Here is a 13,396-nt window from a genome sequence, read left to right as displayed (position 1 = left end):
AGAGAGAGAGGCAGAGACACAGTGAGAGGGAGAAGCAGGCTCCATGCACTGGGAGCCTGACATGGGATTCTATCCCGGGTCTCCATGATCGTGCCCTGGGCTAAAAGCAAGTGCCAAATGGCTGCGCCACCCAGGGATCCTGATTACACACAAATATTAAAATAATTAGTTCTAACTCTCTGAAGAAAGTCCATGGTATTTTGATAGGGTTTGCATTAAAGGTGAACATTGCCTTGGTAAAATTGACATTTTCACAATGTTAATTCTGCCAATCCATGAGTATGGAATATTTTTCCATCTCTTTGTGTCTTCCTCAATTTCTTTCAGAAGTGTTCTATAGTTTTTAGGGTATAGATCCTTTAACTCCATCGTTAGGTTTATTCCCAGGTATCTTATGCTTTTGGGTGCAATTTTAAATGAGATTGACTCCTTAATTTCTCTTTCTTCAGTCTCATTGTTAGTGTATAGAAATGCCATTGATTTCCAGGCATTGATTTTGTATCCTTGAATGCTACTAAATTGCTGTATGAGTTCTAGCAACCTTGGGGTGGAGGCTTTTGGGTTTTCTATGTAGAGTATCATGTCATCGGTGAAGAGGGAGAGTTTAACTTCTTCTTTGCCAATTTGAATGCCTTTATTTCTTTTTGTTGTCTGATTGCTGAGGCAGGACTTCCAGTACTATGTTGAATAGCAGTGGTGAGAGTGGACATCCCTGTCTTGTTCCTGATCTTAGGGGAAAGGCTCCCAGTGCTGCCCCATTGAGAATGATATTTGTAGTGGGCTTTTCATAGATGGCTTTTAAGATGTTGAGGAATGTTCCCTCTATCCCTCTGCTCTGAAGTGTTTTGACCAGGAATGGATGCTCTATTTTGTCAAATGCTTTCTCTGTATCTAATGAGATGATCACATTGTTCTTGGTTTTTCTCTTGCTGATGTGATGAATCACATTGATTGTTTTACGAGTGTTGAACCAGCCTTGTGTCCCGGGGATAAATCCTACTAGGTCATGGTGAATAATTTTCTTAATTTATTGTTGGATCCTATTGGCTAGTATCTTGTTGAGAATTTTTGCATCCATGTTCATCAGGCTATTGATCTATAATTCTTTTTGGTGGGGTCTTTGTCTGGTTTTAGAATTAAGGTGATGCTGGCTTCATAGAACGAATTTGGAAGGACTCCATCTCTTTCTATCTTTCCAAACAGCTTTAGTAGGATAGGTATGGTTTCTTCTTTAGACGTTTGATAGAATTCCCCTGGGAAGCCATCTGGCCCTGGACTTTTGTGTCTTGAGAGGTTTTGGATGACTGCTTCAATTTCCTCCTTGGTTATTGGCCTGTTCAGGTTTTCTATTTCTTCCTGTTCCAGTTTTGGTAATTTGTGGCTTTCCAGGAATGCGTCCATTTCTTCTAGATTGCCTAATTTATTGGCGTATGGCTGTTCATAATGTTTTTAAAATAGTTTGTATCTCCTTGGTGTTGGTAGTGACCTCTCCTTTCTCATTCATGATTTTATTAATTTGAGTCTTCTCTCTCTTCTTTTTAATAAGGTTGGCTAATGGTTTATCTATCTTCTTAATTCATTCAAAGAACAAACTACTCGTTCCGTTGATCTGTTCCACAGTTCTTCTGGTCTCGATTTCCTTGAGTTCTGCTCGAATTTTAATTAACTCTCTTCTTCTGTTGGGTGTAGGATCTATCTGCTTTTTCTTCCTCTAGCCCCTTTATGTGTAAGGTTAGCTTTTGTATTTGAGTAGTTTCCTGTTTCTGAATGGATTCTTGTATTGTGATGTATTTCCCCCTTAGGACCGCTTTTGCTGCATCCCAAAGATTTTGAACGGTTGTATGTTCATTCTCATTAGTTTCCATGTATCTTTTTAATTCTTCCTTCATTTCCTGGTTGACCCTTTCGTCTTTTAACAGGATGATCCTTCACCTCCACATGTTTGAGGTCCTTCCAAACTTCTTGTTGTGATTTAGTTCTAATTTCAATGCATTATGGTCTGAGAATATGCAGGGGACTATCCCAATCCCTTGGTATTGGTTCAGACCCTATTTGTGACCCAGTATGTGGTCTATTCTGGAGAAAGTTCCATGTGCACTTGAGAAGAATATGTATTCAGTTGAGTCTGGATGTAAAGTTCTGTAGATTTCTATGAAATCCATCTGCTCCAGTGTATCATTTAAAGCTCTTCTTTCTTTGGAAATGTTGTCCTTAGAGACCTATCGAGGGTAGAAAGAGCTAGATTGAAGTCACCAAGTATAAGTGTATTATTATCTACGTATTTCTTCACTTTGGTTATTAATTGGTTTAAATATTTGGCAGCTCCTACATTCTGGGCATATATTGAGGATTGTAAAGTCCTCTTGTTGGATAGATCCCTTAAGTATTATTTAGTGTTCCTCTTCATCTCTCACTACAGTCCTCGGGGTAAATTTTAGTTTATCTGATATAAGAATGGCTACCCCTGCTCTCTTTTGAGGACCCTTTGAATGGTAAATTTTTCTCCAACATTTCATTTTCAGGTTGTAGGTGTCCTTCTGTCTAATATGAGTCTCTTGTAGACAGCAAATAGATGGGTCCTGCTTTTTTATCCAGTCTGAAACCCTGCGCCTTTTGATGGGGTCATTAAGCCTGTTCACGTTCAGTGTTACTATCGACAGATATGAGTTTAGTGTCATCATGATATCTTTTCAGCTCTTGTTTTGTGGATTGTTCCACTGAACTTCTTAAAGGGGAATTTTAAGAGTCCCCCTTAAAATTTCTTGCAGAGCTGGTTTGGAGGTCAAATATTCTTTCAGTTCCTGCCCTTCTTGGAAGCTCTTTATCTCTCCTTCCATTTTGAATGAGAGCCTTGCTGGATAAAGTATTCTTGGTTGCATGTTCATCTCATGGAGGACCCTGAATAATCCTGCCAGCCCTTTCTGGACTGCCAGGTCACTGTGGAGAGGTCTGCTGTTACCCTAATGCTCCTCCCCATAAAGGTCAGGATTTTCTTGTCTCTTGCTGCTTTAAGGATCTTCTCTTTATCTTTGGAATTTGCAAGCTTCACTATTAAATGTCGAGGTGTTGGATGGTTTTTATTGATTTTAGGGGGGATCTCTCTATTTCCTGGATCTGAATGCCTGTTTGCCTTCCCAGATTAGGAATGTTTTCAGCTAGGATTTGTTCAAATACATATTCTGGCCCTCTGTCCATTTTGGCACCCTCGGGAACCCCAATTACACGTAGGTTTTTCTTCCTCAGGCTGTCGTTTAATTCCCTTAATCTGTCTTCCTTGTCTTTTAATTGTCTGTCTCTTTTTTCCTGTTTCCTTCTTTGCCATCAACTTGTCTTCTATGTCACTCACTCGTTCTTCCACCTCGTTATCCCTCGTCCTTTAGACTTCCAGTTTGGATTGCATATCATTCAATTGATTTTTAATTTCGGCCTGATTGGATCTAAATTCTGCAGTCATGAAGTCTCTTGAGTCCTTTATGCTTTTTTCTAGAGCCACCAGTAGCTGGATTATAGTGCTTCTGAATTTGCTTTCTGACATTGAATTGTAATCCAGATTTTGTAACTCTGTGGGAGAGACGACTGTTTCTGATTCTTTCTTTTGAGGTGAGGTTTTCCTTCTAGTCATTTTGCTGAGTGCAGAGTGGCCAAAAACAAATTGAATTGGGAAAAGGACAAAAAGAGAGGAGAGAAAGAAGGAAAGAAAAGAGAAAAAGGAAAAAGAATAAATGAAGAAAGAAGGAAAAAAGAGAAAGAAAAGAAAGAAAGTGGAGAAAGAGGGTGGGGGAAGCAATCAGAAATAAAAAAAAAACATGGGGGAGTATCTTCTGATTCTGTATACTTTAAGTCCCTTGACCTCCCTTGGACTTGTCCGTCTAGCTGGTCTTCTGGTGGAGGGTCCTGTTGTGCTGATTTTCAGGTGTTAGCACGTGGGGGAGCTGCTCTGTCCCCTGCCTGGTGCAGGGCTCAGTGCAGTTAGTTTACCCCGTGAGGCCCCAGGAGGAACAACCCCAGTGGCAGCGGTCAGCTCTGGAAACCTCTATTCAGCCCCCGCAGTAACTCAGGAGCAGTCCATCTGCAGGGCCTGGAGGCTCTTGGGCAGGGCCGCTGATCTGCTCAGCTCTGAGCAGGAGCGTCCTTGCTATCCTGGGCCCTCCGTGCCTCTGCCTGTCCCAGCAGAGGCCAAATCCTGGGTTGTGTCCTGGCGCCCTGTGCTCCGGGTCCTGCGCTGTTGGATTCTCGCTCCTGGCCATACAGCTGCCTCACTGCAGAGCCACCGCCCGAGTCCCTCCGAGTTCCTCCTGGAGCTGCGCAGCCCCCTCCACACGGCGCCTCTTCCTTTGCAGGTGGCGCCACCGCCAAGGTGCTCCCGGGGCCGCTCAAACTCCTACACGCAGAGCCACCACCGGAGCCCCTCAGTGCTACTCCCTGGTCAATGCATGTGCCCTGCAGCCCTTAGGGAGCTCGGTGCACTCTCCTGGGAGTGCAGGTCTCTGTTAGTGTCCCAGGGAGCCCTATAGCATCCCCGCCCTCCTGGGGTTCCTCTCTGACTCCTTGAAGGTGCCATTCCGCCCTGGAAGATTGGTGCAGCCCCTCCTTCTCCCAGGACAGAGCTCTTCTGTCCTGTGGACACTCACCCCGGCCTTAGCCGGGCTCCTCTCAGGGCCCTTCATACTTGGATGCCTTTAGTTTCTTTATTTCTTTTTTCCGTCTTCCTACCTTGATAGAATCACGAACTTTTCTCACTGTAGCATTCGATCTGGACTCTGTTTAAATCTCAGGCCAAATTCGTAGATTTTCAGGATGATTTGAAGGTTATCTAGGTAATTTGGTGGGGACAGGTGATTTGGAGACTCTACACTTCCGCCATTTTTGCCCCTCCTCCTGTATGTTGCCTTTTAGCTTTGTTTGTTTCCTTCACTTTGCAGAAGCTTTTCAATTTGATGAAGTCCCAATAGTATTTTTGCTTTGTTTCCCTCACCTCACAGGCATATCTAGAAAGAAGATCCAATGGCCAATGTCAAAGACGTTGCTGCCTATCTTTTCTTCTTTGTATGGTTTCAGGTCTCACATTTAGGTCTTTCATCCATTTTGAATTTATTTTTTATATATATGGTGTAAGAAAGTGGTCCACTTTGATTCTTCTGCATGTGGCTGCCTGGTTTTCCCAACACTATTTGTTCTTTTCCTGGGGTCAGGGTTAGGGTTTCTTGAAGAGACTGTCTTTGTGCCTTTGGATATTCCTTCCTGCCTCGTTGTCGATTAATGGATCATAGAGTTACAGGTTTGTATCTTGTTTCGGCTTTCCATTCTGTTCTATTGATCTAAGTGTCTCCTGTTGGGAGATTCTTGATTGCTAATTCAATTTCTCTGCTGGTTATATGTCGGTTCAAGTTTCTTATTTCTTCCTTTTTCATTTTTGCTATGTTATATATTTCCAGGAATTGATCTATTTCTTCCAGATTCTAGGTTGCTGGCATATAATTTTTCTTAATGTTCTCTTATAATCGTTTGTTTTTCTGTAGTGTTGGTTGATATTTCTCTTTTCTCATTTGTGATTTTATTTGGGTCCTTTCTCATCTTTTTATCTTTTTTCTTTTTTAAAGATTTTATTTATCTATTCATGAGAAACACAGAGAGGCAGAGGTATATGTAGAGGGAAAATGAGGCTCCATGCAGGGAGCCTGATGTGTGATGTGATCCCCTAGGACCCTGGGAACATGACCTGAGCCAAAGAAGATGCTCAACCACTGAGGCACCTAGGTGACTAGGTGCAATTCCTAGCTAGCAATTCCTTTGCTAGTTATGGGTCTGTTCACATTTCCTATTTCTTCCTATTTCAGTTTTGCTCATTTGCACATTTCAAGGGATTTGTCCATTTCTTCCAGGTCTCCCAATTTGTTTGCATATAATTTCATAGTATTCCCTTATAATTGTCTAATTTTTCTGCTGTTGATTGAGATCTCTCTTATCTCATTTGTGATTTTATTTATTTAGGTCTTTTCTCTTTTCTCATTGATAAGGATGGCTATGGTTTGATCCATTTTATTAATTATTTTGAATAACCAGCTCTTAGATTCGTTATTCCATTCTACTGTTTTGTTGTTTCTGTATTGTTTATTTCTGCTCTCATCTTTATTTTTTCCCTTCTTCTGTAGGCTTTAGGCTTTGTTTGCTATTCCTTTACCAGCTCCTTTAGGTATAGGGTTAGGTTGTGTTTTGGAGACTTCTTGTTTCTTGAGGTAGGCCTGTATTGCTTTGTACTTCCCAGTTAGGACTGCCTTTGCTAAATCCCAGAGTTTTGGAGAAACATGTTTACATTTTCATTTGTTTTAAATTTCCTCTTTAATTTCCTGGTTGATCCATTCATTCTCTAGTAGGATGTTCATAATCTCCACGTATTTTTGGTCTGTCCAATTTTTTTTCTTACTTTTGGCTTCAAGTCTTATAGCGTCGTGGTCCGAAAATATACAGAGTGTGATATCAACCTTCTTGTACCTGTTGAGGGCTGATTTGTGGGCCATGATATGATCTGTTCTGGAGAATGTCCCATGTGCACTTGAAAGGAATGTGTATTCTGCTTTAGGAAAAATATTCAGATTATATGTGTTGAGTCCCTGTGGTCCAGTGTGTCAAGGCTATTGTTCACCTGTTGATTTTCTGCATAGACGATCGGTCCATTACAATAAGTGGGTGTTAAAATCCCCTGTCATTGTATTATTATCAGTGAGTTCCTGTACGTTTGTTGTTAATTGGTTTTTATTATTTAGGTACTCCCATGTTGGCAGCATAAATATTTAGTTGTTGGATATTTGTTTTAAATAAATTTTTTTTATTGGTGTTGAATTGACCAACATACCGAATAACACCCAGTGCTCATCCCATCAAGTGTCCCCCTCAGTGCCCATCACCCATTCACCCCCACTACCCGCCCTCCTCCCCTTCTAGCACCCCTAGTTCATTTCTCAGAGTAGGAGTCTTTATGTTCTGTCTCCCTTTCTGATATTTCCTACACAATTCTTCTCCATTCCCTTATATTGCCTTTCACTATTATTTATATTCCCCAAATGAAGGAGAACATACACTGTTTGTCCTTTTCCGATTGACTTACTTCACTCAGCATAATACCTTCCAGTTCCATCCATGTTGAATTAAATGGTGGGTATCTGTCTTTTCTAATGGCTGAGTAATATTCCATTGTATACATAAACCACATCTTCTTTATCCATTCAATTTTCAATGGACACCGAGGCTACTTCCACAGCTTGGTTATTGTGGACATTCCTAATATAAACATCGAGGTGCCGGTGTCCCGGCGTTTCATTGCATGTGAATCTTTGCGGTAAATCCCCAACAGTGCAATTTCTGGGTCGTTGTGCCATTCTATTTTTATCTCATTGAGGAACCTCCACAAGTTTTCCAGAGTGGCTACACCAGTTCACATTCCCACCAACAGTGGTTTCTATATTTAGGTACTCCCATGTTGGCAGCATAAATATTTTGTTGTTTGATCATGATAGAGAGTCTTTTTAATTATGAAATAATGCCCTTCTTCATCTCTTTTACAGTATTTGTTCTTTCTTTTTTGAAATTTAAAATATTTATTTATTTATTCATGAGAATTACACAGAGAAGCAGAGGAAGGAACATAGAGTGAGAGGCAGGCTCCCCAAAGGGAGGCTGATGTGGGACTTGATCCTTGGATCCCAGAATCACACCTGAGCCGAAAGCAGATGCTCAACCACTGAGCCACCAGGTGTCCCCCAGGGTTTGGTTTCAAATCTCATTTGTCTGATATAAGTATGGGTCCTCCAGCTTTCTTTTGATATCCATTAGCATCATAGATTATTTTCTATCCCCTGACTTTCAATCTGTTGGTGTCTATAGGTCTAAGGTGAGCATCTTGTAGTCAGCGTACAGATGGATGTTGTTTTTTTAATAATAATTTTATTTATGATAGTGTGAGAGAGAGAGAGAGAGAGAGAGAGGCAGAAAATTAGGCAGAGAGAGAAACAGGCTCCCCACCAGGAGCCCAATATGGGACTCGTTCCAAGACTCCAGGATCACACCCTGATTCAAAGACAGAGGCTCAACCCCTGAGTAACCCAGACATCCCGGATCCTGTTTTTTAAGCCCCTCTGATACCATATATCTTTTTATTGGAGCATTTAGTCTATCAGCATTCAGAGTGATTATTCAAAGATATGAACTTTGTGCATTTGTGTTACCGGAAGAGTTGGTGTTTCTGGTGACGTTCTCTGGGACTTTCTCGTCTTTGTTGCTTTTGGTCTCTTTTTTTCCCCCACTAGAAGAGTCCATCTTAAAATTCCGTACTGGACTGGTTAATTGGTCATGAACTCCTTTATATGTTGCCTGTCTGGGAAAATCTTTCTCCCTCCTTCTCTCCTGTATGACACCCTTGCTGAAGAAAGAATTCATACAAATTGGACTCCAATAAAAAGAAATTTAAAAACATAAAATAAATTTTTGCTATTATGATTGAGGAAAATGGCATTTAGGTTGAAAAAGCAGAAGCTGAAAGAGAGGAGGAAAGATTTCACCCTCCGTAGCCTTCATAGGGACCTGGTTTCCTTTCCTAGGAGGGCCCCCCGCCTCCGGAGGATGCTTCCTGCCCCTCTGTCCTCCTTTCTGGAACACAGCAAAGACATCTCTGTACCTCCAACACCTCTGCAGTCATGACTTATAGCGTTTTCCAAATATCCTATTGGGGACAACATTGTAGTGTATGTAACCATCTGGCTGCTGTTTGACAACATTGGGGGGATTCCGACTTTTGTGGTTTTGAGCTGCGTGTGTGTCTATCACATGTAGCTATCCCATGCAGCCATCAGATCCTCTGGCTGGGTCACCCAAAACCCCGAAATTGTTGGCAGAACATCATTTCTGGTGCTGGCGCTGGGCAGCTAGCTGGGCTCTGTTGCCATGATGAGGCTCACTCATGCAGGAACTTTCAGCTGGAAGGTCAGCAGAGCTGGAAGTTCCGGCTCAGCCACATTCCCATGTACAGCAGTGGGTACGGCCTCCCCTAGAAGGCACGTGGGGAGGTCAGCTGTGTGTGCCTGGAGGTGCCCTTGCAGGGGCTGGTTAGCGCCTAGGTGGTGCTCCCTCCTCCTTTCTGGGGGTCTCTCCATGCCCCGTGCACATAGTTCTGGGAGACACAGAAATGGGTTGGCTCTGAATTTTCACACCACAACACTTTATTGGCTTTCTACAGCAAAGGCTCAGAGCCATGAGTTCGTGCCTTCCCCTGGGGAAGGAGACCTTTCTGTCCTTTAAGGGGGGGCAAGAATCACACGGGGTGGGGGGGCGGGTGCTGGAGTCCCCCACCTGGGAGAATGTGTGGACTCCGGGTGGGGGCAAGTGTCCTGAGGTTTCACCCTGATTGACGGTTCCCGGCTTCAGGCTCTCTGGGGCTGGAGCACCTGGAGGAGTCTGCCTCCTGGTGTGGGTGTGGGTGGGCCCCACCGGCTTACCCTTCCTCTCCCCACACTGGTGGGTCCTGGGATCCCCAGGGCTGCCCTAGATCAGCGACCTGGATCTGTGGGGCACGCCCAGGGCCCAGGAGGCCACATCCAGCTCTGAGAGGGCTCACTCAGCCCAGGGCCAGAATCCAGGGCTGGCCAGGGCCATGGGGGCCTGATTCCATTAGTCTTTGAGTTGGGACTGGTGTGGGCTCAAATCAACCCAGCCCCCAAAGAGCCTAGGCCCAAGTCAGCCCAGGTCCCTCTGGGTTAGGGGCTGGTGTCCTGTGCAGGTTGTGCCGCCCTCCAGGAGGAAGAGTAGGAGGAGGCAGGGCACAGTGCTTCCTCTGCTCCATGCACCTGCACCCACCCTGTCGGGGGCTCCCTGTCTTTCCTCCTCCCTGCAACCCCTGGATACACTATGGGACACCGGGCTTCTGATGGTAGCAGGCTGTCCAGAGAACCATGGGGAGGCTGACCATGTCCCACAGGGGGCAGCTGCACCGGATCCTTGCTGAGGGGCGATGGTGTGTGAGTGGATGGTGTGTGGGCAGGGGTATGATGGTGGTGGATTGAGGGGGATGGTGTATGGGGGATGGTGTTGGGGTATAGTGTGGGTGGGGTTTGTGTGGGGGTGTGTGGGTTTGAGGGGGATGGTGTAGGGGGGATGCCATGAGGGATAATGATGTAGGGGGATAGTGTGTGGGTGGGGAATGAAGGGGATGGCGTGGGGGGCCTGCAGACACAGGGCATCCCCTTTCTCTAAGATGCACACCAAGACATCTACAGATAAAGGCGACCACAGTCTGGGGTTTATTGTGACACCTGCCTCAGGGGCCCCGTGTGGTCAGTTCAGGGCCCTGGCTGGACTGGGCGCATTATCTGGGGGTCATCATACTATGTATGTTTACAAATTGCAAGTTGTCTCAAATTAAATGCATAGAATTTAGAAATATATAAAGCACCGAGGGTGGGTGTCACTCTGACCCTTCAGACCCTCATCGGATCAATGTGTATCCTCCTCCAGTCACAGCCATGCAACCTGCCCCCAGGTCCCCTTAATGCCCCCATGGCCCCCACCCAGGCACCTGGTTTTCAGGGTGCCGTCCATCACCCCTTTGGGGATCAGCTCACATCGCAACCCCTGGAGGCCCCATCCTAGTGGCCTCCTCATCCCTGAGACACCAGGGGTAGAGACACGGAGGTCATCCCCAGCACCCTACCATGCCGCTGTGTTTTGTTGGCTGCTGTTCTTCCCCCGGCCTCAGAAGCCCCATGTTCCCTTCCCAGAAGCCACCAGTCCTCCCCCGGGTCCCATTCCCCTGGAACCTCAGCCTCACCCTACCTCGTAGTAGTCCCAAAACATGATGTGACTGCTGAACGTCATGTTGATGTCCAGGTCCACCTGCTTGATGTCCCTGGAGGAGACCAGGGCCTCTTATTTCATTTCCTGTGTGAATACCATGGAGGAGGAGCCAGCGTCAGGGACTCAGACCCTGACATGTCACCAGGTGCCATCCTGGGCAGGGAGCCCAGGGGCCACCATGGGATTGTGTCCTGCGGAATCCTCCTTCCTTCCCCTGGGAAGTTGGGGACGGCGGGAGTGCCCAGCATGCCCATGGACCTGTGTGAGGGCCTGTGCCCAGCTGTTGTGGGCGGGGAGGTGACTGAGGTTCAGCCTGGGTGGGAGGGGACAGGAGGTCAGTCCAGGTGGGAAGGGGACATGGGGGTGTTGTGCACAAGATGGCGAATCCGAAAAACCACTAAGGAGCCGACACTGATGCAAACAAATGAGAGTTGTTTTACAAACTCGAGCATGGGTCCAAGTGTACCCCACAGAGTAGAGCAGGGAGTTGGACACCGAGGACGGTTTTAACTTAGTTTTAAGGGCCTGGTCTTGGGGACCTCCAGAAGGGCTGGAGCAATTCCTCAAGTTCTGTTCACTTTTTGATATGGGGCCTTCAAGGGCATTGAGCACTCTTCTCATTCTAATAGGGGCTTCCAGCCCTTGGATTCGGCTCAGTTTTTATTCTATTCTGGGGCATTCTGGACATTAAGCTGTAAATTTTTGTTTTTTTCCTGTATCTGAAGTAATGTAAATTTCAGCTCTTCTTCACAGGGGCCTGGGATTGCTGGCTGTGTGCAAATGCTGAACTTAAAGTGGAATGGCCGTAATGTTCTCGGCCTCCCCACGTCCCGTCCCATACTCTCTAGCTCCTGCCGCCCTCCCCAGAGCTCCTAAGAGAGCAATTGCAAATGACCTCAACGTGGCAGCCTGTGTTGGGGGACAAGCCCCGGGATTTGCGATCAGGAAGACCTGGAGATCGGCATATCGGCTATGCAGCGTGATTTGATGCTGCAGACTCTTATTCCCTAAGGCTATCTTGACAACTGACTTTGTACATAGAAAAGTTCTCCTTTGCCTTTAAAAGATGAGGAGCAAGTCAAAGCATTTTTTCTCTGCCCATCTGATTGCTCAGATTCCAATCTGAGACGTATTGACTTTTAATATGGATAATGTACTATCCGTAGTAGTATTGTTAATATATTCTGACACTAGTAATTCAGAGGGATGAGGCTTTCTCAACTATTTCTTCACAGCTCAGTCACTCATCAGAAAATGCATCTTTATGGATTTGGAAATAACTGAGAGACATTATTACCAATGGTCCTATTATTATGTGAAGGATTCTTCCCTGAAATTCTTCCCCTGTTTCAACTGACACTGAAACACTGTGAACTCTTTGGAAGACAAATGTCAAGGAGATAAATGTTATGCCTTGCTAATTTTAAATGCACTTGCAAATTGGTGTCTATTATAATAGAAGTTTTTTAATCTGATTTTTGCTATTTATTATCCTTTCCTGCTTTTCAGGTTGAGAATGCATTGTACGTGTTCATAAGTGTTTTTCTTTCCTTCTGATATAAAATTTTTACTTTGTTCCCAATGAAGGAACTCTCTAAGAATAAGGCAAAAGTTACTTCAACTATTCTTGAAATGTCTTCACACTTGGAGCCTGATTTATTTAACTCAATTTTCAAAATAAATCTTGTTTATTGGAATAAAAACAAAGATTTATAGGGAAATTGAGAAGATAGTAAGAGAATTCTCATTCACTTGCACTCAATTTTTCCAATTATTGATATATTAGTATGGTTCAAATATTAGCTAATGAATCAATATTAAAATATTTGCATTAACCAAGGACAATGCTTTATTCAGATTTCCTTAGTTTTTGCTAAGTTACCATTCCTCATATCACACTCCATTTGTCCTCATGTTTTCTTAGGCTCCTCTGGATTGTGACAGTCTTTCAGTCTTTCCTTTTTGTCTTTGAACTGGAATGCTTTGAGAAGTAGAGTATTTTGTAAAATTTCCCTCAGTGGGACATGTCTGTTATCTCATGATTGAACTGTTTTTGTGGATTATATACAGAGATATACTGATTTTTTATTATTATCATATAAAGGATAGATACTATCAACATAATTTATCAGTCTTGGTATCCATCTGATCATCTTGCTGATGTAGTGTTTGTCAGCTTTCTCCGTAGTAAAGTGATTCTTTATTGTTATTGTTATTATTATTATTAATATTATATTATCATTATTTTTAAGGTTTTTCATAATATATTTTATAGAAGGAAGTTACTATGTGTATTGCACACATAAGAGTGGGAAGGTATGCTCATGAACTTGAGGGTGGAATGTCTGCACAAATTGTTTGAAATTCTTCTACATGGGAGATTTCTCTTCATTCTGGGTTTGTTTGTGTCTTTTTCAAAGACGCTATTTAATTAATTGAGAGAGAGAGGAGAGAAAAACCATGAGTGAGAGGGGCAGAGGAAGAAGGAGAAGCAGGTTCCCTGCTGAATAGGGAGTCTTCCTTGGGACCTGGATCATGATCTGAGCCTAAGTCA

At 44.1% G+C, this 13,396-nt stretch overlaps 1 long non-coding RNA gene across 1 annotated transcript in view; it reads left to right on the top strand.

Moving 5' to 3' along the window:
* LOC140613219 (uncharacterized) overlaps positions 1–13,093 on the top strand; it is a 46,666-nt gene extending 33,573 nt beyond the window's left edge. Inside the window, exon 3 of the long non-coding RNA XR_012014397.1 lies at positions 11,583–13,093. This is a non-coding gene — a long non-coding RNA (uncharacterized lncRNA). The remainder of the gene's footprint in view (positions 1–11,582) is intronic.
* Positions 13,094–13,396: the final 303 nt, after the last annotated feature.

The sequence above is a fragment of the Canis lupus genome, chromosome 21 (assembly GCF_048164855.1).
Source record: "Canis lupus baileyi chromosome 21, mCanLup2.hap1, whole genome shotgun sequence".
In the NCBI taxonomy this organism is placed as follows: Eukaryota; Metazoa; Chordata; class Mammalia; order Carnivora; family Canidae; genus Canis; species Canis lupus.
This window is presented reverse-complemented; position numbering and strand designations above follow the sequence as displayed.